The sequence below is a fragment of the Lampetra planeri genome, chromosome 6, assembly GCF_965212315.1.
Source record: "Lampetra planeri chromosome 6, kcLamPlan1.2.h2, whole genome shotgun sequence".
NCBI lineage: Eukaryota > Metazoa > Chordata > Hyperoartia > Petromyzontiformes > Petromyzontidae > Lampetra > Lampetra planeri.
Window position 1 is genome coordinate 17774511 of NC_136112.1, and position 21632 is coordinate 17796142.

Here is a 21632-nt window from a genome sequence, read left to right on the forward strand (position 1 = left end):
TCTGGCTAAAATGCCCATTAAAATTCTCGTCGATCAGGCCTGCATTGAGCTTCCATCGGGTCGGCGGGTTGCATTTTTAACAAGTCCTACCAAAATACGCACGGTTTGTGCAACGGTTCAGGCGCTGGCAACTCAGACTGTGCGGGTGCCCCCGGGATCGCAAATGTTGGTACCCCTTCGATTGCGAAAACCCCTCGGGGTGGATGCGGCGGAACAAGGTGTTCTGTTGGGGCCGTCAAACAGAGCTGTTGGGGGCCTCGACTTAGCGGTAGCTCAGACCATGGTGCGGGCGGACAGGGATCCGTTCGTTATGGTTCTGAATACGGGGTCGCGGCCAGCTGTAATTACACAGGGCACGGTGCTGGCTCACGCGGCGCCGCTACCCGTCGACGAACAGCTCGTTGCACATGCGGATTCTAGCCTTGATACGCATCCTCCATTGGAGGAGGGGACAGAATGGTTGGACTCGTTGTGTGCTGGGTCTAGTAACTTGTCTAGTGTGCAGTTGGGAGCGTTGAGGGGCCTGCTACTCGAATTCGCTGACGTGTTTAGCAGACACAAGTACGATATTGGCTGCACGGACCTGTTGCGCCACCACATAGCGACGGGTGACGCGGCCCCTATTCGGCAGAATCCCTTCCGGCTCAGCCCAGCCGAGAAGGAGCATATGCAGTTGGCTGTTAATGACATGTTGGCTGCCGACATCATTTCGCCCTCTTCCAGTCCGTGGGGTGCTCCCATCGTCCTTGTTAAAAAACAGGACGGGTCCTTGCGGTTTTGTGTGGATTTCCGCCGCCTAAATAAAATCTCGATGGCCGACGCGTATCCACTCCCCAGGATGGATGAGTCGCTGGATGCCTTGGCGGGAGCACAGTTTTTTCCGACGCTTGACCTGCTTTCGGGATTTTGGCAATTGCCCCTCGATGAGGAATCGAAACCAAAGACCGCTTTCCGGACACCAGGAGGCCTATTTGAATTCAATCGATTGCCCATGGGCTTACATTCCGCTCCCGCCACGTTCCAGAGGCTCATGGAATTGGTTTTGTCAGGACTCCAATGGGACACCTGTTTGATTTACCTCGATGATATCATCGTTTTCAGCCGGACTTTCGAGGAGCACCTCCAGCGATTGAGAGGGGTGTTCCTCAGGATGCGTTCCGCTAAATTAAAATTTAAACCGGCTAAATGTCACCTGCTTCGGGAATCGGTCAGGTACTTGGGGCATATCGTTGGCCGTTCAGGGATCTCTACAGACCCTGCTAAGACGCACTGCGTCAGCTCATGGCCAACGCCAACCTCAGTCACTGAAGTCCGCAGCTTCATAGGATTCGCCTCCTACTACCGCCGTTTTGTCGAACATTTTGCCACCATAGCCAGGCCCCTACACGCTTTGACGGCTAAAGGGGTAAGGTTTCACTGGGGGCCGGAAGAGGAGGCTGCGATCTGCTCCCTTCGGGACGCCTTGGTGCGGGCTCCTCCCTTGTGTTACCCCGATTTCACGCAACCGTTCCTGCTTGACACGGATGCCAGTAACACGGGTATCGGGGGAGTGCTCTCACAGGTGGTCGGGGGGGTCGAACGGCTGTCGCCTACGGTAGCAGAGTTTTGTCACCTGCGGAACAACGCTACTGTGTGACACGTCGTGAATTGCTAGCGATCGTTTTTTTTATACAGCAATTCAGGCCGTATCTCTACGGCCGTCATTTTACTGTTCGTACGGACCACGCGGCTCTCCAATACGCAATGCGGGTGGCGCAACCCTCCGGCCAATTGTCCCGATGGCTGGAGGTCCTCCAAGACTACCAATTCACGACGATTTACCGTAAGGGATTGCGGCACTCGAATGCGGATGCCTTGTCGCGGTTGTCGCCTCGCTCGGAATGCGCATGTCTTCTGGGATCGGCGCGTGTAAACCCCCTGTCGCCGTCCCCGTGGAAGTTTTGCTCGCCGCCACTGACGCTCCGGGGGTCGACGCGCCCGCCGCTCCTACGGGCGGGGACTCGTTACTCACGTTGCCTCTTATCGAGTGGGGCCGTCTCCAAATGGCCGACAGCTCCCTACTCACGTTGCGTCGGAAGGCAGAGGCTCCCGGGGGGGGGAAGACGCGGGTCGGTTCCTGGGTGGTCAGACAGGGCCTCCTGATGAAGTGGGACAATATGTCCCGGCGTCATACGCTCGTTGTGCCATCTGCTATGCGGGGTAGGGTCGTTCTGGCTGCTCACGAATGACTCATGCATTTGGGATTTCATAAAACGCTCGCCCTACTCCAATGGGACTATTATTGGCCGGGTATGGGGAGCGACGTGGCAAACATCCTCAAAAGATGTGTGGGGTGCGCTCAAAGAAAACCGCCACCAATAACGGCTAATCCACCGCTACAATCCATTCAGGTTTCGCGCACGAACGAACTGGTTGCGCTCGATATTTTGGGGCCCTTTCCCGCTACACCTAGGGGTAACAAGTACCTGCTGGTTGGCGTAGAATACTTCACCCGATGGCCCATAGCGTGGCCACTCGTCAACCAGTCGGCTGCGGCAGTGGCGGACGCCTTTGTCCAGGGCTATGTTTTGGACAAAGGCGCCCCCGAACGCTTGCTGACGGACCAAGGAAAGTATTTTTCGAGCGTTTTGTTGCGCGAGGTGTGCGACCTGTTGGGTACGAAGAAAGTGCGTACCTCCCCGTACCACCCGCAGACTGATGGAATGGTTGAACGTCTAAACAGGACGATTACTTCTATGCTGTGCCAACAGGTCTGCAACGATCAGGTTGATTGGGACTTACAGGTACCTGGGGTACTCGCGGCCTATCGAATGGCCCCCCATGCGGCGACGGGGTTTTCCCCATTTTTTCTCATGTATGGGCGGGAGGCCGATCCGCCCATGGATGTCCAACTGGGGATTTCCCAGCCACGTGCGAAATCTAAATTGGCCGACCACATCAAATTTAATATCGCCAAACTGGCTGAAGCGCGAGAGGCTGCGAGGTTAAATTCAAGGTCTCGCCAGATCGCTAACGAAAGATTGCATGCACGAAAGGTGTATACGCACGATTGGAAACCAGGCGATAAGGCCTGGCTGCACTGCCCACATGCACCGTTGGCTACGTCCCCTAAATAGTTGAGACCATGGAGGGGACCGGTGGAAATCGTGCGTATTGCGCGACCCCAGAGTATCCAGATTAAATGGGAAAAACGCCGTTGGTACGTACACCCCTCCCGGCTGAAACCCTTCGCGGCACCACATGGCCTCCCTTTGTGCCGTAACGACCGAGCGTGTGATGTGGCCGTCGACTCGGGGAGGGATGTGTCGCAGTCTGATCCTCACGAGTCTCCACCTGACCCACTCCCAGGTGTCTCGGACCTGACGGCTGTTGACCGTCGTGAACCGGAACCCCGAGGCACGCGCGGATCTCCGATGCCTGCCCCGTGCCTTCCTGGACTGCCGGCGCCACCGGATGGTCAACCGCGTCTGGTGCCGTATGACGGACCGGCCAGGCGGACTCGTGCAAAGACACGACACTTTTCATGAAAAAAAAAAAGAGGGGGGGCCCGAGATTGCAGCTCGTCGCCGCGTTCCCCTTCTGCCCGGTATAATGTCCCGTTCAAGGGGCGCTTGGAAATGAAGGGACGCTGCACGAGTCATTTTTTTTTTTTGCATACACATTTATTGTTTTCGCTCGCCGGGTTGTACATATTGTTCTTGTTGTTGCGGTGGCATGTTCTGATTCTTGCGGATGGCGGAGTTCTTGTTGTGTTGTGTTGTTGTGATTGTTGCTTGTGTTACGGGGCACACACGGGGGGGGGGGGGGTAATAGAAATTTTTTTATAGCAGCCGGGTCGGCTGCGAGCTATGTGGTAGGGGGTGATGTAGTGGTGGTGTTGACTCGCGCCGACAGTGATAGATCACGGGGCGGCGCGGGGTGCGTGGTTGTGCGCGCTGACACAAGGTGGGAAATAGGATCGTGGGCAGCGCGCAGTGATTGGTCAACTGGGGTGGGTGCTCTCAGCGACGTCCACATGAAGGACTATAAAGGGGGACGCGCGGGAGCACTCGGGGAGTTGATAACCAGTTGAAGATCGAAGACGGAGTTGAAGAGGTAGGGCCCTGAGACCCCTAGTCCCGCTGTCCTTGTAAGGGCCGGGACCCTGTGTGGCTCGGAGGCGAGACTGTGGGACCCGTGGTCTGACGTCCATGTGGGACGAGGCTGTGGGACCCAGAGTCGAGACGGACACCCCAGCCGGGTGGGTTCCGAGAAGCCAGGGGAACCCCGTGAGTTAGGCTGCAGTTTGGCCACCCGTGTAATATAAGTTGCTGTTAATAAAGAGTGTGCTACCCGTAAAGTCGTCTCCCGCCAAGTTACTACATTACAGGTACATAACAAATACAAAGATCCCCCATATGGACTTAACAGACTGGTGGGGAAAGTGCTGTTTGCGAGCACCTATGAAGGTCGGTACGGCACACGAGGTGGTGGGTGGCCAGCACCACGCCCGGTCGCCTTTGTCTCCCCAGTGGTGTTTTTTTTATACACTACACCAAGTACTCATTTGAGGCTGAGCCGACCTAGGGGATGCCCATGACCGCTTCAGATAATCGTCACTGGTGAGGGCCGTGAGCTGTAATCAAACTCGGGTCGCCGAGCTCATGGTGCAGCGCTAACTGTTACACTACCGCCACCCCCTCCTCACACCCACATTCATAAAATTTCCCACCCCGGTGTAGACGGAAGGAAGTCATTTTGGCCATTGTCTCTCAATCACTGCACACAAGACGCACGGTCTCCGGATTCGGTTGATGGTCCGCCATTGGCGGCATGGAAGTGTAATAAAGGTCGTTGAGGCGACTTCTGGAATCCGTCTTTTATTCAACTTGTATTACAGCTTTCCTTCACACTGCTGGCAGGCAGCGTGAGAGGATAGATAGAGAGAGACGCACCGCCACGTGGCAACCCGGAGCCCCGCTCCCACATGGCCCCCTTCCTCTGTTCGTTCCCATTCCGACCACGTGTCGTTCGTCTCCACTCCTATTTAATACCCGGGTCACGTGGTACGTTTCCACCAATCCTGGTTAGCCTCCATGGAATATTCCAGGCCCCCTCGTAAGCTGCCGGGACCACGCCCCTGACTCATCTCCCCATTGGCTGTGGCCAAAGCCAGCAGAACCAATCCCCTACTTACAGCTGTCACCTTTCCATTACGTCAGGGCCACGCCCCTAGGCTTCCCCCCATTGGCTATAACCCAGGACCGGCAGAGCCAATCATCATGACGATGTGATACGTCATTGAGCCGGATATATCCTCACATTACATCACCCACCTCCCCCCCCGGTGTAAAAAGTCAGCCGTCTCGGCTGGGAAAAGGGTGACAAGCCGAATCCCATTAGGAAAATTATTAGGGCGTCTAAGACGCATTAACAAGGTAAGGGGGGAGTAGGCGTCTACGTGCCGGGAAATTCAAAACATTTAACAACGGACATACATTAGGGCGCCCCTGTAGCACAGTAACAACAGGGTGACAGAGCGCAAGGCAATCAATATTAGCGAAACGGGAGAGATTTCGACCGCGTGCGCGACGCCGGACCCTCTCCGTTGTTCGCGCGTGGTTGCCTTGCCGACTGATCAGCAGGAGGTGGTCGCCGTGGAGAAGAAGAATAATGTTCGGTTTCCGTTGTATCTGGGACAGGTCCCGTTGGAGGAGGGCAGTCCGGGGTCGCGTCGTCCCTCAAAATCTGTTCATCTGCGGGGGGTATAACACAGCCCCGCTGGGGATCAACGGGCAAGGCAAGTGGCACATTCGGCACGCCAGACCCCGGCAGGTCAACAAGTGGAGATGAAGGGCCAGCACGCGGGTCAACGTAGGGTTTGAGTCGCGACGAATGGACATACCAACGACGTTGGCCGTACTGGATGCGAACACTCTGGGGATTCCAAATGTCCACCAGCCTCACAGGCCCCCACCAAGGCTTGTGCAGTTTAGGGGACATACCCACCGGCACCTGAGGGCAATGGAGCCATTCCATATCGCCCACCGACCAGGGCATGTCAGTTCGCGATCGACGCGCATACCTCTCGTTCCTTGCCTGCGTACGGGACGTCGAACATCTGGTCTCTGAATGGAGGCGTGGATTCGAATCCCACTTCTGACACCAATGTAATAAAGGTTGTTGAGGCGACTTCTGGAATCCGTCTTTTATTCAACTTGTATTACAGCTTTCCTTCACACTGCTGGCAGGCAGCGTGAGAGGACCACGTGGCAACCCAGAGCCCCGCTCCCGCGTGGCCCCCTTCCTCTGTTCGTTCCCGTTCCGACCACGTGTCATTCGTCTCCACCCCTATTTAATACCCGGGTCATGTGGTACGTTTCCACCAATCCTGGTTAGCCTCCATGGAATATTCCAGGCCCCCTCGTAAGCTGCCGGGACCACGCCCCTGACTCATCTCCCCATTGGCTGTGGCCAAAGCCAGCAGAACCAATCCCTTACTTACAGCTGTCACCTTTCCATTACGTCAGGGCCATGCCCCTAGGCTTCCCCCCATTGGCTATAACCCGGGACCGGCAGAGCCAATCATCATGACGAGTTGTGATACTTCATTGAGCCGGATATATCCTCACATTACAGAAGGTTGAAACCGGGAGGTTCGATGGTCGGGGTCATGTATGAGATTTTTTTTTTTTACGTCAGCCACAGGCCAGTCTCGCTTACATAACTCGCATTCATTTGTATTTGTGGTTTGGAATGAGGCTTCTACTGTGATCCAGAAGGAGTGGCGTTATTTTAGGTGAACAAGCGGTGCTGGGTTTATGTCCCGATGTATTGCAATGTGTGGGTTGATAATTTTTTGGCACTCCCGGACGGCTCCTATTTCATGACAGATTTGAGGGTAAGCGATGTCGGTGAGCACTGGGAGCAACTGCGTAGGATTCGACTTCAGCGTACCAAGTAGGTCCGCGGGGCTGTGATGCAAATGCAAGTTCAGAATAAGAATATGTATCTATACTGGAGGAATCCGATGACCTATTAAACTTTTTTTCACAGATGTCCAGTCGGTCACATGTCCAGTTGCTTCATTCGGAAATAATGACAGCGTTTATACCTTTTATTTCGGACGTTGAAACTAATTTACTCGTGATATTACATTTAAAAAAATGAAGTTACGTAGACTACCCTGGAGCATAAACAATCTCGCGAATTCCAATTCTCACAGCAGCTTTTGGCTGACCATCGAACAAAGACGGCTACTGCAACACGCGCTTTCAGAAGCGCTTTTGCGGCCGTCTATCTTCTGATATTAGGAAGCCACTACCTACGTGACTTTACCGAAAAAAACCTAAGAATATGAATCCTTGCAGTCACGAAAGCTTCAAATCTAGAATTAAGCCACTAGAGCTATGCACTTTTTAATCTAGACTGAAAACTAATTTCCATAGAACTGCTTTTTGTGCTTCGTTTGTTGTCCTTTCCCCGCACCTCCGATTATCGTGGTTGGCTGCATATGGTGCCAAAGAACTTCAGCATAAATGGATACAGGAGCACAACAACATATGACCAGCTGAGGAGATCAATAACTATGCGTGCTTTAAAGGGAAATGTATGTAGGAGGGGGTATTTTGGCCAATGACCCTCCTTCATGGTACATGTATTAGAAACTTCACCTCATACCACGCTTTCTGTGCGTCATTGGATTATTTATGCCAAGTTTTGAATCACAGGTAAGTTTCACCACTCCCGGCGTTATGCGCTAATAATAATACTGACATTTTCTATCAATAGAAGCTTTTCATCTAATTTAAATAATAGTGAGGCTTCTGGGAACTGTGAATTTTACAAATACAATAATTCATCGTTTAGAGTAGTTGATACGTTCGTGAAAAGTGCTAAGCAAAATTGTGTTAAGCGAGTAATTACTATACAAGTACTTACATTATAATCTACATATATAAAAGAGACATTTGTGATTATGTGTGTCTGTTCAAAATGTTTAGCGTACTTCCCGATATGCAACAAACTTGAAATTTGGCATGTGGGTACTTTTCAGACTGTACACATTAAAAAATTATAAAAATAGACTTTTGTATTTTGGGGGGGGGGGGGGGGGCGCAATCTAACCTATATAATTCATTTTTTGTCTGTCTGTCTGTCCGTCTGCGTACGCTCCCTTCCGGGGGATTTAGCTCTCGGACCGTGGGGTTCGCCGAGATTAAATTTTGCAGGTGGGCACGCCCCCGACCCGCGGTAAACTTAGGCATTTCCGATTTTTCGTCTCTAAACTTTAAATCGGACCGATTATCGATTTAGTGCGATTGCTCTTTATTGAGTTATATATTTATTTATTTAATATTGCCGGTCAGCGCGGACCACGGCGGTTGCCCCTGGCAACGGATAGCAACAACTTCGCTGCGGGGTGGACGCCATTTTTAATTCCCGTTACAAATATGCGCACGCATTAACACGCGACTCTGAGGTAAATTCATCAAAGTTTCACGTCCTCTTCACTCCCCTTCCACCCCAATGTGTGCAATTACTATTATAGGGTCGGTAGATAATAAAATTATAGCGATTAGACAGTATTATTGTAGCGGGGGGGAGGGGGCGTAACGGCCCCAGTACCCACCCTCAGCCGGGTGGGCAATCTAGGTGAGGCCGGAGGCTCTGCACGGTACTAGGCCTCGACACCCAAGTCTGTCAGGCGTCGACTTTGTGGTATAAACTCGATATACCCAGCGTTGCCCGGGGGAAAAATACATTTAAAATCTTCTGAAAACTTTAAAACATAACATCCCAATGAAAATACAACTGTGTAATTACTTTAAAACTCTAAACCCGACCGCGCCAAGAATCGATTCTCTGAATCGCGAAAAGGAATCGAAGGTTGTAGATTCATTTAGAATCGCCTTATTCCCGTTTAATATTAGTTGGTTATAGAGTTGATATAAACTGCTACGAATGGGAAATATCCGGCGTTGACCGGGGCTAAAATATAATTAAAAACTCCTGAAAACTTTAAAACATAACATAACAATGAAAATAAAACTCTGTAATTAAAAATGGAAACCTCCTATGCGCCAGGAATCGATTCTTTGAATCGCGCAAAGGAATCATCGAAGGTTGTAGATTCCTTTTGGATCGCCCTTAACATGTGGTGAGGGAGAGAGTGAGTGGTGAGGGGGAGAGTGGTGAGGGGGAGAGTGGTGAGGGGGAGAGTGGTGAGGGGGAGAGTGGTGAGGGGGAGAGTGGTGAGGGGGAGAGTGGTGAGGGGGAGAGTGGTGAGGGGGAGAGTGGTGAGGGAGAGAGTGGTGAGGGGGAGAGTGGTGAGGGGGAGAGTGGTGAGGGGGAGAGTGGTGAGGGGGAGAGTGGTGAGGGGGAGAGTGGTGAGGGGGAGAGTGGTGAGGGGGAGAGTGGTGAGGGGGAGAGTGGTGAGGGGGAGAGTGGTGAGGGAGAGAGTGGTGAGGGGGAGAGTGGTGAGGGAGAGAGTGGTGAGGGGGAGAGTGGTGAGGGGGAGAGTGGTGAGGGGGAGAGTGGTGAGGGGGGGAGTGGTGAGGGGGAGAGTGGTGAGGGGGAGAGTGGTGAGGGGGATAGTGGTGAGGGGGAGAGTGGTGAGGGGGAGAGTGGTGAGGGGGAGAGTGGTGAGGGGGAGAGTGGTGAGGGGGAGAGTGGTGAGGGAGAGAGTGGTGAGGGGGAGAGTGGTGAGGGGGAGAGTGGTGAGGGGGAGAGTGGTGAGGGGGAGAGTGGTGAGGGGGAGAGTGGTGAGGGGGAGAGTGGTGAGGGGGAGAGTGGTGAGGGGGAGAGTGGTGAGGGGGAGAGTGGTGAGGGGGAGAGTGGTGAGGGGGAGAGTGGTGAGGGGGAGAGTGGTGAGGGGGAGAGTGGTGAGAGGGAGAGTGGTGAGGGGGAGAGTGGTGAGGGGGAGAGTGGTGAGGGGGAGAGTGGTGAGGGGGAGAGTGGTGAGGGGGAGAGTGGTGAGGGGGAGAGTGGTGAGGGGGAGAGTGGTGAGGGGGAGAGTGGTGAGGGGGAGAGTGGTGAGGGGGAGAGTGGTGAGGGGGAAAGTGGTGAGGGGGAGAGTGGTGAGGGGGAGAGTGGTGAGGGGGAGAGTGGTGGTGGTGTGGGTGAGTGGTGGTGGTGTGGGTGAGTGGTGGTGGTGTGGGTGAGTGGTGAGGGTGAGGTTGAGTGGTGAGGGTGAGTGGTGATTGGTGAGGGTGAGGGTGAGTGGGGAGGGTGAGTGGCGGTTGTTAGTGGTGATTAGTGAGGGGTGAGTGGTGAGGGTTAGTGGTGAGCATGAGTGGTGAGGGTGAGTGGTGATTGTTGAGGGTGTGATTGGTGAGGATGAGTGGTGAGCAGTGAGGGTGAGTGGTGAGGGTGAGTGGTGAGTGGTGAGGGTGAGTGGCGGTTGTGAGTGGTGATTAGTGAGGGGTGAGTGGTGAGGGTTAGTGGTGAGCATGAGTGGTGAGGGTGAGTGGTGATTGTTGAGGGTGTGATTGGTGAGGATGAGTGGTGAGCAGTGAGGGTGAGTGGTGAGGGTGAGTGGTGAGGGTGAGTGGCGGTTGTGAGTGGTGATTAGTGAGGGGTGAGTGGTGAGGGTGAGCGTGAGTGGTTAGGGTGAGTAGTGAGGGTGAGCAGTGAGGGTGAGCAGTGAGGGTGAGTGGTGATTGGTGAGGGTGTGATTGGTGAGGATGAGTGGTGAGTGGTCAGGGTGAGTGGTGAGGGTGAGTGGTGAGCGGTGAGGGTGAGTGTTGAGGGTGAGTGGTGAGTGGTTAGGGTGAGTAGTGAGGGTGAGTAGTGAGCGTGAGTGGTGAGTGGTGAGCGTGACTGGTGAGGGAGAGTGGTGAGGGAGAGTGGTGAGGGAGAGTGGTGAGGGAGATTGGTGAGGGAGAGTGGTGAGGGAGAGTGGTGAGGGTGAGTAGTGAGTGGTGAGGGTGAGTGGTGATTGGTGAGGGTGAGTGGTGAGGGTGAGTGGGGAGGGTGAGTGGCGGTTGTTAGTGGTGATTAGTGAGGGGTGAGTGGTGAGGGTGAGCGTGAGTGGTGAGGTTGAGTGGTGAGCAGTGAGGGTGAGTGGTGATTGGTGAGGGTGTGATTGGTGAGGATGAGTGGTGAGGGTGAGTAGTGAGGGTGAGTGGTTGTTGTGAGGGTGAGTGGTTGTTGTGAGGGTACGTGGTGAGGGTGAGTGGTAAGAGTGAGTGGTGAGGGTGAGTGACGGTTGTGAGAGGTGATTAGTGAGTGGTGAGGGTGAGTGGTGAGGGTTAGTGGTGAGGGTGAGTGGCGGTTGTGAGTGGTGATTAGTGAGGGGTGAGTGGTGAGGGTGAGCGTGAGTGGTGAGGGTGAGTGGTGAGGGTGAGCGGTGAGGGTGAGCAGTGAGGGTGAGTGGTGATTGGTGAGGATGTGATTGGTGAGGATGAGTGGTGAGTGGTCAGGGTGAGTGGTGAGCGGTGAGGGTGAGTGTTGAGGGTGAGTGGTGAGCGGTGAGTGTGAGTGTTGAGGGTGAGTGGTGAGTAGTGAGGGTGAGTGGTGAGCGTGACTGGTGAGTGGTGAGGGTGAGTGGTGAGAGAGAGTGGTGAGGGAAAGTGGTGAGGGTGAATGGTGAGGGTGAGTGGTGAGGGTGAATGGTGAGGGTGAGTGGTGAGGGTGAGTGGTGATTGGTGAGGGTGAGTGCTGAGCGGTGAGGATGAGTGGTTGTTGTGAGGGGTGAGTGGTGAGTGGTGAGAGTGAGTGGTGAGGGTGAGTTGTGAGGGTGAGTGGTGATTGTTGAGGGTGTGATTGGTGAGGATGAGTGGTGAGTAGTGAGGGTGAGTGGTGACGGTGAGTGGTGAGGGTGAGTGTTGAGGGTGAGTGGTGAGTGGTGAGGGTGAGTGGCGGTTATGAGTGGTGATTAGTGAGGGGTGAGTGGTGAGGGTGAGCGTGAGTGGTGAGGGTGAGCAGTGCGGGTGAGTGGTGATTGGTGAGGGTGTGATTGGTGAGGATGAGTGGTCAGGGTGAGTGGTGAGGGTGAGTGGTTGTTGTGAGGGTGAGTGGTGAGGATGAGTGGTGAGGGTGAGTGGCGGTTGTGAGTGGTGATGGGTGAGTGGTGAGCGGTGAGGGGTGAGTGGTGAGGGTGAGTGGTGAGGGTGAGTGGTGAGGGTGAGTGCTGAGTGGTGAGGGTGAGTGGTGAGAGAGTGGTTAGTTTTGAGGGTGAGTGGTGAGGTTGAGTGGTGAGGGTTAGTGGAGAGTAGTGAGTGGTGATTGGTCAGTGATGATTGGTGAGGATGAATGGTGAGTAGTGAGGGTGAAGTTGAGTGGTGAGGGTGAGTGGTGGTTGTGACGGTGAGTGGTGAGGGTGAGTGGTGAGGGTGAGTGGTGAGGCTGAATGGTGAGGGTGAATGGTGAAAGTGAGTGGTGAGTGGTGAGGGAGAGTGGTGAGTGAGAGTGGTGAGGGTTAGTGGTGAGGGTTAGTGGTGAGAGTGAGTGGTGAGGGTGAGTGGTGATTGGTGAGTGGTGAGGGTGAGTGGTGAGGGTGAGTGGTGAGGGTGAGTGGTGAGGGAGATTGGTGAGGGAGGTTGGTGAGTGGTGAGTTGTGAGGGTGAATGGTGAATAGTGAGTGGGAGTGGTGAGTGGTGAGGATGAGTGGTAAGGGTGAGTTGTGAGTGGTGAATGGTGAGGGTGAATGATGAGTACAGTCAATATGCACTGCTGTTATCATACCAGGTACCACCACCACAATATGTACTCCTCTCATCATAGCAGATACCACCACAGCAGTATGCACTGCTGTAATCATAGCAGGTTCCACCACAATATGCACTGCTGTCATCATAACAGGTACCAACACAGCAGTATGCACTGCTGTAGTGATAGCAGGTACGACCTCAGTCGGTATACACTGCTGTAGCGATAGTAGATACTGCTATCGAGTTGGTAGATACCGCTATAGTAAATACTAAAACAGTCAGTATATACCACTACAGTCAGTCAATACTGCTACAGTCAGTATATACTACTATACAGTCAGTACATATTGCTACGGTGAGTAGCTACTAGAGTCAGTAGATACTATTATAGAGTGAGTAGATACTGCTATAGATTTTGTAGTTACTACTATAGTCAGTGGATACAACTATAGAGTCAGCAGATACTATACAGTTAGTCGTTACGAGTATATAGTCGGTAGATACTACTGTAGGCCCAGTAAATACTACTATGGTCAGTAGTTATATTACAGTCACTAAATACTACTACACAGTCAGTATCTACTACTGGCTCAGTAGATACTACGGTACAGTCAGTAGATACTACTACAGAGTCAATAGATACCACTTCCTCTGTTGTATGTAAGGTGTTGTTAGTATAAATACCTACGAGGGGTAAAGATATTTTTTGAGGGGGGGGGGAGACCACAATTTTCGGAAACATTTTGACATCAACTATTTACCCCACACTTTCTACAACTTTTTGGACTTGTGAAAGCCTCTTATATATTTGTTGGTGGAAAAATGTACAAACAGCCCACCGGGCTTTGACAATACCTTCGTATCTGTGTATATATATGTAAGGTTTTTAAGAAAGATATTTTTCACCCGGGCAAAGCCGGGTACTTCCGCTAGTCTTATATATAAAAGTCTCCGCGCGCTTGCTATTGCGGGGGATTTGGCTCTCGGACGGTGGGCTATATGTAGAAAAATAATTGCCAGGCGGCACGCCCTAAGCCCCGCGGTGGGAATAGGCTATTTCGTTTTCCCATCCCTAAACTTTAAAGTAGTTTAATTAACACATTTGTGCCGTTTCTATTATTAATTATTTACTTATTGCGCGACATCGACCGTACCAACTGACGCCAATTGCGTGGGAGGGGGGGGCGGACCCTGCCAAGTCATGAGCCTTCGCTCCAGCTCACGGGGACATTTCCTTTTACGCGTTTAACAGCCAACACATACACACATAACGCCTCGGACATTTCTTCACAGTGTCATGTCCTCTTCGCCCCCCCCCCCAACACGATGCGTCCAGTTTATACTACAGAGTCCATAGATAATAATATTTTACTGCTTACATAGCATTATTATTGTACGGGCAGGGGATGCTGGGGAGGGGGGGGTATCGGCCCAGCCCCTAGCCTGCCAACGTGCCAACTCCGCCGCCTCGCCAATGTAGGCCAGGACGGGGGGCTACGCGTGGCACAAGGCCTCAACACGCCTATGGTAAGTGAAAATTTCCTTGCTTCTTACGCTAACAACTCAAGCCCATTGTTTACTATTGTTAAACATATTAGTTGACAAACATTACAATCATAATGTTTGTGTGCTGATCAAAAATATGCTTCATGGTTTACCATTATGAAACAAGTTGACATGTTACAATAATTATGTTTGTGTACACAAAACTCTTTTTGGATTTTTGGGTTGCTCAATTTCCCCATTTTTTGCTGCGGTTTTATAACGCTGCCACGGTGTACTGCCAGTCTGTGATTTCTGATTATTTTTTCAATGCATTTCTATTGTTTCCATCGCTCGCGTTACGCTATTTACTCATACGTAGTACTGCGATACTGATAGCTGTGCCATCATCGGGGATTGCTGTGCCCCTCGATGTGTGTGTGTGAGTCCATGTGTGTGTCTTTGAGTCCATGTGTGTGTGCGTGTAGAGCCATGCGTGTCTTCAACTCCATGTGGGTGTCTTTTTCGAACGGACAACGTCAAAGTGTTTATGTGTGTGTGTTAGTCCATGTGTGTGTGTCAGTCGATCTGTGTGCGTGTTCCTCGATGTGTATGTCAGTTCATATGTGTGTGTGTTAGTCCACATGTGTGTGTCACTCGATGTGTGAGTGTAAGCCAATGCGTCTGTGTGTGAGTCCATATGTGTGTTAATCCATGTCTGTGTATGTAAAGTAGATATCTGTGTGTCACAGTCCATATGTGTATGTGTGTGTAGGGCTATGTGTGTGTCAGTCTATGTATGTGTAAGTTCATGTGTGTGTGTCTTAGTCCATATGTGTGTGTGTAAGTACATATGTGTGTTTACATCAATGTGTGTTTTAGTCCACGTATTGCTGTGTGCGAGTCGGTGTGTGTGTGTGTGAGTCGCTGTGTGTGTGTACGTCCATATATGTGTGTGCAACTCCATGTGTGTATATCTCAAGTGGATGTCTGTGTGACAGTCCACATGTGTATGTGTGTGTACGGCAATGTGTGTGTCACTGTATGTATGTGTGTGGGTCGCTGTATGTGTTAACGTCGATATGTGTGTGTAACTCCATGTGTGCCTATCTCAAGTGCATGTCTATGTGTGTGTGAGTCCATATGTGTGTGCGTCTGGAAGTCAATGTGTTTGTGTGTCATCTTCTTGATTGTTTCGGTAAAGTCACATAGAATGGAAATAATAAAATAAAAAAAATAAAACATAATAAATTAATTCTCACGACGTTTCGGCCACAACGCAAGTAGCCGTCCTCAGGTGGAGAACAGGTCTGTCGAGGAGGCAGAGTCTGTCGCTACTTGCGTTGTGGCCGAAACGTCGTGATAATTATTTTATTATGTTTATTTTTATTATTTTATTATTTACATTCTACGTGACTTTACCGAAAGAACCAAGAATATGAATCCCTGCAGTCACGAAAGCTTTAAATCAAAATGTTTGTGTCAGAGCCATTCCCTTTACACCTTGGGGTGCAACAGGGATGTCCTCTGGCTCCCACATTGGACCACGTAGTTCGTCGAGCCTTCAATGCCTGTACCGGAAGAATTACCATCTGCTACAGATACAATGGGAGGCTGATCGATGCCCGGGTGCGGTCAAGGGATGGCTCCCTGTTGCTCAACCACGTTATGTATGCCGATGATCTGCTAATGGCTGCTCACTCGGAGGAGGAGTTCGAGGTACTGCTGCTGAACCTGGAGCTTTCCACCAAAAGGTGGGGCCTTACCATCAGCCCAACCAAAGCTAAGCACATGCCTGGCTATTTTATACCATCGGACACTCCACCTCCACAACTCCCAATTGGTGATGGGGCAGTTGTGGAGACAGTGGAGAGTTTCCCTGGGCAGTGTGCTAATGACCGGCTCCGGTTTAACAGCAGAGGTCTCACTCCGAATCAGTCGAGCTACAGTATCTTTTCATTGGCTGCGTCACGCTGTGTGGAAGCTACCTGGTCTATCACTCCGTACGAAGCTTCAGGTCTTCTCGGCCATGGTCATTCCCTCCCTTCTCTATGCTTGCGAAACTTGAACCCCCCTAATGGAACATCTTCGCCGGTTAGAAACATTTAGGCTGGCCTGCCTACGATCCATCCTGGGTTTAACCAGGCTGAATTGTGTGAGGAGCTCACAAATGCTTGAAAGATGTGGAAAAAGTCCCATCGGTGACCTCCGGCAGGCAAGGCTGCGTTGCCTGAGTCATGTGGCCCGCATGGCCAGCCACCGCATGCCTAAACACAGTGGCGGCTCCTGCAAAATCTCTCAGGGGGGGCAAATGTCTGGATGATTGATAAGGATAAGGTCCACCCATGCAATGAATAAATTAACAGCTTAAGCATGTAAAGGCAACTTCACTTCTTTAATATTAATGAAAAATAAAGTGACTCTTACAATACATCTTGTTTGTTTATATACTCACTATTAAAACAAACCACTCAAGTTTATTTTATTAAAGATTCCACTAGGTGGCGATAAATTATATTGATGGATGAAACGTGCTTACGTATGATGACGTTAGCACGTATGATGACGTAAGCACGTTAGTGCATGCCCTCCCGGAAGCCATAGAGAATGCATTGCAGCGCCCCCGTTCGAAAAAAAACATTTTTGAATGTAAGTCTATGGGGCCACTCGGGGCGATTCTCAGCCGTAGTGAAATCGCCCAAAAAGAGGCGGTACTCCACAGAACGTGACATGACGCTAATTGGACTATATCCAGAGGCTGACAGTGACGGCTAGCGTGACTCTGTGGTTGAATGACATTGGTGGTGCGTCGCCCAATCGCCCTAATGAAGAAACCGCCCCTGCCTAAACAGCTTTTGTTCCGCCGGATCGAGGGGGCTAAACGGGCGCGGCACGGGCTGGAGAAGACATGGAGTGATGTGCTACAGGAGGACTTGGAGCTGAGTCCACTTGCGGATGACTGGTACCAGCCGTGTCAAGATCGGCCACTGTGGAGGAGGCTCCTGAAGGATGCTACTGGCCAGTTGGAGGCAGTCACCCTCCAACAACAACGGAGGGCGGAGGAGCGACGCTCACAACAACGAGCGGAGCGCCGGGTGGCTAAAGCACAGAAAGTTGCCACAGTAGGGGCCACAGGTGGTGCATCAGCCAGTCGTCTCAGTCAGTCGACCTGTGCCATCTGGGTTTGCCCCATGACCTCTTGCCAGCGGGCGTTCGACACTTCACGTGGCCTCAAGGTGCACATAGCCTGGCACAAGCGTTGTCATGACGTCACCGCCACTTAGTGCCGAATGGCGGTTGTTGTTGTTCAGTGTATGTATGTATGTGTGAGTCCATTTGTGTGTGTAACTCTATGTGTGCGTGTCAGTCGATTTGCGTGTGTAACTACATGTGTCTGCCTTTTTTGCCCTGGCAACGCCGGGTACTAACCGCTAGTTATGCATATATGTTGCACGGCAAGTGAGCTGTGACGTCACATCTGTCATGTGACCCGTGTGCGGAAGCGTATCGGAGTGTGCCTGCTGATCGCGGATAAAGTGAAATAGAAATGTGTTGCAGGTCTAAGGCGTTATTCGCGCAGCATTGCTTTATTATTTTAGTCGTTTACTGCCGTACGCACCCAGAAAGTTGTGTGTGTCTGCAGCGAGCGCGTGTAATGTATACCTATGGACGCGCGCGCGTGTGTGTGGGGAAAGCGGTAGTTTAGTGGTTCGTGTGCTGCGCTACAAACCCTGCCACCCGAGTTCAATTCCGGCTCACGGCCACTAGCGGTGACGATTATTCGAACCGGTCCTGGGCCTCCCAGAGGTCGACTCTGCCTCAAACGAGTAACTGCTGTGGTGTGTGAACATCGCCACTGGGGAGACAAAGGCGGCCGGGCGTCGTAAATCCAAGTCCCGGGCAAAGCCGGGTTGTAAAGCTAGTGCATGAATAAATTAAATCATTGCAAATTTGATTCACATTTCCAATGAAAACTCTTTGCTTGCAGTCGTCCCATGGTGGTATAAATAACTGAGATAAGGATACACCACTGCGTACTATATCAATCCGTATACTGAATCATTTTGCATACTCTAATTCTGTATACTGTATAATTCCATATACTATACTGTTCCGTGTATTGTATTGTTCAATATACTGTATCATTCCGTATATTGTATCGTTCTGCATACTATATCGTTCTGAATACTGTACCATTCCGCATACTGTATTGTTCCGTTTACTATATCATTTCGTGTACTGTATAATTATATGCACTGTATCATTGCGTATACTGTATCGTTCCGTGTACTGTATCATTCCATGTAGGTATCATATTGTATACTGTATCATTCAATATACTCTATATTAATGTGTACTGTATCATTCCACATACCAGTATAATTCCATATATTGTATCATTCCGCATACTGTATAATTATGTGTACCTTATAATTTCGTATACTGTATCTTTAAGGTTTTTTCGGTAAAGTCACGTAGGTAAAAAAATTAAATTAATAAAAGTTAAATAAAATTCACGACGTTTCGGAGGCAACACAAGCAGAGGTGGTTTTTCCAGTGAAAGGCCGTAGGATTTCAGACAAAAAACTTTGCAGTCACACCTAGACACATACCAGTTAATGATATAATTGCCCGAGTAGATGTGGCTCTTAAGGGCCTGAGTCACCTCGCTGCAGACGTAGCAAGATCTGAAATCTCTGCAACCCTCAAAAACGCTAAGATGCCAGCTAGCAACATCAGCAAAGATGAGCGTTTTGAATTAGCTCAATTAAAAAAGAGGGATGACATTGTCATCCTCTCAGCCGACAAAGGCAATGCCACTGTCATCATGGACAAAATAGAATACAACAACAAAATTCAAGAACTACTCAACGATGGCAGCTATACAAAAATAAAAAGAGACCCCACCAACAGCCTCGTCACTAAAACCAACAAAATCATTTCTGATTCAACCGCATTAATTGATCAGAACAAACAGTTCTCGTTGAAACCTTCTGCAGCCAAGCCACCAAGATTATACGGCTTGCCAAAGATATATAAAGAAGATACACCTCTTCGTCCCATTGTCTCTACTATCAACTCCCCCACCTACAAACTGGCTCATTTTTTTGTCTGAAATCCTACGGCCTTTCACTGGAAAAACCACCTCTGCGGTACTAAACTCTACTGACCTGGTATCGACAATCAAGGGGATTTCCCTGTCCCCAGACGACCTGCTTGTCAGTTTTGATGTGGTTTCCTTATTCACCAAAGTTCCTGTGCCAGACACCATCGCAATCATTGAAGACTTGGTTCATCAAGGACTGAATACTGGGGTACCTCCCCTGGTGAGACACTGCTTAACCAATACATACTTCACCTGGAATGGAACTTTCTACAAACAAACTGAGGGCACCCCAATGAGCTCCCCCTATCTCCGGTTATAGCCAACGTTTTCATGGAGAAATTTGAGACTGACACCATCCAGACTGCCACTCTACGCCCGACCTTATGGAAGAGGTACGTAGATGACACTTTTGTCATCTGGCCACATGGCCGGCCTGCTCTAGACCAATTTCTCGACCACATCAATTCCATACACCCAGCCATCAGATTCACCATGGACGTCGAAAAAATGGCAAGCTACCCTTTTTGGATGTCCTAATTAAAAGGAGACCTGATGGTTCAATGAGCCACTCTGTCTACAGGAAAGCCACCCATACGGATGCTTACCTAAAACCGGATTCCCACCACCATCCATCCCAGAAGAATTCCCTCATCAAGACTTTATACCATAGAGCCCAATGCAACTCCGACCAGGAACACATTGCCAGTGAACTCAAACACGTACGCCAAGCTCTTAAGGCTAATGGTTACTCCGACTACACAATCCGCAAAGCCATCACTCCAACCATCAAGAAGGATCATGTTGAGGAGCCTTTCAAGACCATCACCTTGTTGGATATATTCCCCCCTTTTTAATTTTAAAATTATTTTTTTTTTAAGAATTATTCTGCCAACATAGATAATATCGTTTTTTTTAATAGACACGGGGCAACGTGAGAACGGACACACCCCCACACTCCCACAGAGGCCCCCACACACTAACACAGATGTGCGCACACCTCATTTCAAAGGAAAGAGGGCATGAAAGAGGGTAATCAAGATCACAAAACTCCCCGAATTTCACACAAGAGGACAAGGGAGGGAATTGCAAGCGGGGGGTTCTGGAAGAAACATCCTTTCGTAAAGAAAAAAAACCTTTGATAAATACAAAACCAGGCCACGAAAAATATAATTATATTCTTAACAAAGGAACAACATTAACGATAAAAAAAACACAAACGGGTTTTGAACCAGTACAACTTAGCCATGGAGTAAGCAAACAGTATCCATCCTCACTCCAATTGAAAATCAGACTACAGTCTGCACCAGAATCGCGACTCATCATTGTTAATTAAATACTGACATTATTTACCTTTAAAGAATTTCTACACGGCCGGGCCGAACCATCGAAGAACAATTATGGCATCTATTTCGCTCCAAAACAAAATTCCTAGCCGGGATAGCAGATTAAATAATCACAAGAAGTCAAATAATAAGTACGGAATTAAAGTGAATATCCTAGGAGCTAACGGCGAATAAGGCTCTCAAAATTAACCAAACACAACGACCCAGGGGAAGCAGCAACACGACCGTCTTTGTCTTTCCGAGAGGATCTCCACACGCAGGCACAAAAGCGAGGAAATGACACCAATAAAACTCCCGGGCAATGGCTCAAAGGAAATTAACACGCTCTGGGAAATAAATAAATAAACGCATGCGCCAGGTGCTTCCACCGTGGAAACAACCGTCTTTGTCTTCCCACAACACGGACAGCAAAAATTGCACACGCAAGGAATAACATCTCCATGAGAGATCGGGTCACGATGAAACATCGGGAACACGGTTTTGGCATAACTGGGGCATAATGGAATAAGTCGCATTTCAACTTCCAAACCAAACAACTTAAGCTGTGTGAGACAAAAGATATGATCCCCGAGCGAGGGCGGAAATAATTAAGCTCGCTTAACGCGTAGGTTTTCGCGACAAATATTATTCAGTAACAAAAACATGGATTCGAATATCTCTTTTATATATATATAACTCGACGCGAATCATCGGTCTGGCTAATGGATATCTTCGTTGGCGCCGTCACGAGCCCCCCCCCTTCCAGAATGACAACAGCTGTGTCTTCAGAGCTAATAAACACACGGACAAACACGCAAGCGAAACACACGGACGGACACACACACACAGGAAGGTTTTATGACAGACTTTGAACAACTCGGGAAACGGAGGGGATTTTCTCAATATAAGTCGGGGGAAAAATCCATTCAACTCACATCGTCAGGGCCTCTGGCCCCATCACAGATCGTCAGGGCCACGGGCCCCACCACAGATCATCCGGGCCACGGGCCCCAACACCGATCGCCAGGGCTCTGAGCCTCATCTCGTCGCCAGGGCTTCGACTCCACCACAGATCGTCAGGGCCTCTGG

General features: G+C 50.4%; 1 long non-coding RNA gene across 1 annotated transcript in view; it reads right to left on the reverse strand.

Moving 5' to 3' along the window:
- Nucleotides 1-4843: 4843 nt before the first annotated feature.
- The window catches only part of LOC144719637 (uncharacterized), a 52808-nt gene continuing 36019 nt past the window's right edge, over nt 4844-21632 (reverse strand). The window contains exon 2 of the long non-coding RNA XR_013585642.1: nt 4844-5735. This is a non-coding gene — a long non-coding RNA (uncharacterized LOC144719637). The remainder of the gene's footprint in view (nt 5736-21632) is intronic.